General features: G+C 35.2%; 1 long non-coding RNA gene across 1 annotated transcript; it reads right to left on the reverse strand.

Annotated features, from left to right (window-relative positions):
- Window positions 1-927: 927 nt before the first annotated feature.
- LOC132142868 (uncharacterized) lies at window positions 928-3,672 on the reverse strand. The gene is made up of 3 exons (XR_009434115.1): window positions 3,627-3,672; window positions 1,415-1,662; window positions 928-1,341 (listed from the first exon to the last, which is right to left on the reverse strand). It is a non-coding gene; the product is annotated as an uncharacterized LOC132142868 (long non-coding RNA).
- Window positions 3,673-4,514: the final 842 nt, after the last annotated feature.

Consider the following 4,514-nt stretch of genomic DNA (forward strand, 5'->3'; position numbering starts at 1 on the left):
ACTGACTAATTAAATGATGACTGTGCAGTAGTGATAAACACCTGCTGTTATTGAAAATTACAGAGGATCGGATGATTTATTGTTTAAAATGATGCGACCATCATGGAGATCAGTGTTTGTATTATTAAAAGGGTCAAGAGCCCAACTAAATCAAAGTAATTTGCTTTTAAGCACTTGCGGTTGTGTTACATAGTAAACATTAACACATTGCTGAATTGCTAAATTAAATTGCTCTTTTTTATCTAAAACATTTAATGAACACCATGAGGGTGTCTCTCTTTGGTTTGTTACATGATGTACAGCTATTTCTGAACTACAAAAAAGTCCTATTAAACAAATATTATTGCAATTCTTAAATATTGGGGGAAAATTATACAGGCTCTGGATTTTAGACATGAGCACTTATCACACGATTGTCACCATTGTTGAGATTCATATGCTGGGTCATGATGTCTGTGCGTCTTAGTAGGACAAGATTAAAAAATATATATATATATTCATTACATACATTAGATTTAAAATTATTTCATTATAACTATTATACCAACGGTTTATTTGCATGTGGCAGTTCCACAAGGTAGTTTATTAAAAAAAAAACTGAACATATGTTAAATGAAATAAACTTTTTTTGGAAATAAACAGACTGATGCCTAACAATTACTTTGTCATGTAAAACCAGCTAGTAATGGTTTTCTGCACAGCACTGATCCTGATCACACTGCTTTATAACAGCACATGTACTTTTACAGGGAAATACCTAACACAAGAAGCCAAAGGTCAAGAGCCCAACTGAAGCAAACACTGATCTCCATGATGGTGGCATCAGTTTAACCAATAAAACATCAGCATCTGATCCTCTGTAACACACAATAATGGCAGGTGTTCATCACTAATGCACAATCATCATTTAATTAGTCTCTTAATTATCTCATTGACTTTAACTCTTTGAGGACTTGGGATTTGACTTGAGACTCGTTTGTGACTTGAAAGGAATGACTTGGTTCCTCCTCTGGTGAAATCAGCTGCTGAGTTCATGGGTGGAACAAAAATATGGCAGGACTTTTACTTTCTGACCCCTGGACTTGACACCTCTGCTCATATATGAAGAATCAAAGAAAATGTGGGTTTTGAACATATAGTGGTGGTGGTCTAAACAGATGAGTAAATGTTTCCACAATTATACAATAATCCAACAGTCAATCATTAAACAGATGGACGCAGGTTTTGTCTGTGCAGTCATACATACAATAAAGCTCTTTCTGACTTCTGACTTCTCATCCGACATTGCTGTAGATCACTGATAAGTCTTCCACAGTTTGAACATTTGATTTCCTAGAAAATCTGAACAAACAGGAGCACAACAGTGTTATCTCTGATTAGATGATCTGTGCTGGTGAAGTTGTTGTTTTCTCACCTCATGGCAGCCGATTAACTTATATCGTCATACTGACATTCATCTTCTTCCGGTCTGTTCCTCTCTTTCTTTCGGTGATATTGGACAGTTGCGTCCTGGATCTCCTCAGTATCTCCGGATTCAGGAGTTTCTCCTCTGGATCTGCTGGGTTTCACACTGGCATACAGAGCATCATTGACTGGATCATGTTCAGAAAGAGACTCGTCATTAACTGAAACTCTCTGTGACACATCTGCATAAAGATCATTCTGAAAGACAAAAAACACACAATTACAGTTGATTTACAATCACAACACATTTCTCAATACTGGTCACTTTTTCAAAACTCTTCTCATAGTTCTCCTAACATCTTTCAACTTGATACAGCAGTTTATTTCACATTCAGAATGCACAAAACTACAAAAAGACTTCATTAATGTCTCAAATCAATGCATTCTTACATAAACAAACAAACTTTATCACTAATAACACAACAATGATGAACACTGGATGTTAACAAGCAGAATCACCAAACGAGAAAATCTCCATTGGTGTGTCACCATCATAGTGGTCAGTGTTTGCTTTAGTTGGTATTTTGACCCTTCAGTTATTTACTTTAGATTTTGTGTGGCTGTGGTAGCTGAGTTGTAATATACAGACAGACCAGAGCTAAGCCAATCATGTGTTATTGATAGTTGGTTTGAGCTAATTTTCATGGAGTGACTTGAATGTCTGAGTTATTATATACTGCGTATGTAAATTAGGTGAAAAAGTAAGAGATCCAGCATTTTTGGTATAATATGACATGTTTTTAAAAGTTAGCTCTACATAAAGAAAGAGTTCTTTAGTTTAGACACACAGACATCAAGAATCAGCGTGAGCATCACAACAACGGTGACCATCAAAAAAGCATGTTGTAGCCAACAAAAACTCATCCATGGCTCCCATCATGCATTGCGGCATGAATAAATTATGAGCTGAACTGTCTTTTAAACTTTGTATTCTAACTATATTTTATTTTTGCTGTTTTATGTGAATTTTTAGTATCTAGATTTGTGATGTTCAGAGTAGATCTGTTTATCTGAATATGCTGTTTGTCACCGTTGTTGAGATTCATATGCTGATTCTTGTTATCTGTGTGTGCCTAAAGTAAAGGCTCTTTAATAAAAATAAAAAAATTCAGGATCACTTACAAGAGGTGCCTACAAAATGTATAGAAAATACAGACTATTTCATTGTGGAATCAAAGCTGTTACAATCAATAATGGAAGTTTAACTTCATGAAAAGACTGTAAATGAGCTCATTGAATCATGTCAAACAATGATTACAATAAAACATAATCATTATAACCTGATGATTTTTTCTCTTGGCTTGCTAATTTTAAATTTAAAAAGTCACAAGCCAAGATCACAACTAAAGCAAACACTGACCACTATAATGGTGACACACAAATAGTGATTTTCTCGTTTGGTGGTTCTGCTTCTTAACATCCACTGTTTATCACTTATGATCAATCAGCACTTAATTAATCACATAATTATCTCATTAATATTGATTCTGCTTCTGTGTTAATTTAACACTCTTTCAGAGTGGGACCATATATGCTCCGAGCAGCGTTAATTTAACACTCTGGCTTTTACTGTGTACTCTCTGCTGTCACATGGTCCATGTTTACATTACAGTGCAAAATTATTACTCTTACTCTAGATGGCAATGAAAGAGAAGGACAAACACTTGTGAATATGTTCAGCTACAACTGCTTTGATAGTATTTGATTTTTACATTCAGAATATTTTCCTATATGATATTACTTTAGAAATTTTGCAAATTTCTGTATTTGATCTGAAATGTAGCAGTTTAGAAAACGTTTGGCCTTTATAGTACATACATTGTTGGTGTTTGTGTCGAAGTGATAAAATAATTCATGTAATTTTGTCAGATGTCATCAATGAATGCATTTAGTGTCAAAGCAGTGATAAATGATTCACAGTTTAGCGAACAGAGACTGTTGTTGTGCTCCCTGTGTGAAGAGTTTTAACAGAAGTGACCTAATTATTGAGAAATGTGTCCTAGAGATTGTCAAAACTGTAAGACAAATGACATTTTCAGAGGTGAGGTGCAGCTTCTGAGACCGCAGCAGGTCTCAAACTTTTCAGACCAAGTACAACATCAGATCAAATAACATCAGATAACTAAAACATATTCTGCTTCTGTGAAGTTGTTTTGATTTACCTGTTTCATTGTTAGATCTTCAGATTGATCACTCTTTCGTTTCTTCCTGTTATAATGACAGACATTAACAGCATTCATTAATATACTTAACCCCTGATGTACTTGTTACATCGTAAGATTAATGACATAATCAAATGTTAGTCTGTTTCATTCTTATTCGTAGCCACTCAGATCCAGTCCATATCCAGACCAGATGGTGGATCAGCACAAGACAACCTCTACAACCCTGAACGACAACTAGATGAACCCTAGAGACAGATCCCCTGTGAAGACCTAATCAGCTCACGACTACGAGAACCAGACAAGACCTCTGCACGTGTGCTGCAGACTGGAATTAAACCACATCATGCTACTTTCATCTGTTCAGAGAATAACTGGTCCCTGACTGAGCCTGGTTTCTCCCAAGGTTTTTCTCCATTTCTGCCACCGATGGAGTTTAGATTTCTTGTTACTGTCATCTCTGGTTTGATTAGCTTAATTTCTGGCAATATTGTGTTGATTGCACAGATACTATTGGAGGAGAGCTGATCTGGATGATGACATCACTGAATCAATGATGAACTGACTTTAACTGAAAATGTAACTTTACTATTGTCCTCTTGCATTATCAATACACTTTTTTCCTGTTTGACACTATAGAGATGCTTTGACACAATCTGTACTGTATAAAATCTTATAAACAAACATATATGATCAAGTTTTTACTACATCAGAACAAAAATGAACATATAATCACTACAGTTTTATTTATTAAACTCACATTATAAGCAGGATGATAATGATGATGATGATGATGATGATGATGATGATGATGAATATTCCTACAGATGTTGTTGCGATCACAATTACATTCCTATCAGCGCCAGGATGAACTGAAAGATGAAGATC

Source organism: Carassius carassius, chromosome 6, assembly GCF_963082965.1.
Source record: "Carassius carassius chromosome 6, fCarCar2.1, whole genome shotgun sequence".
Taxonomy (NCBI): Eukaryota; Metazoa; Chordata; class Actinopteri; order Cypriniformes; family Cyprinidae; genus Carassius; species Carassius carassius.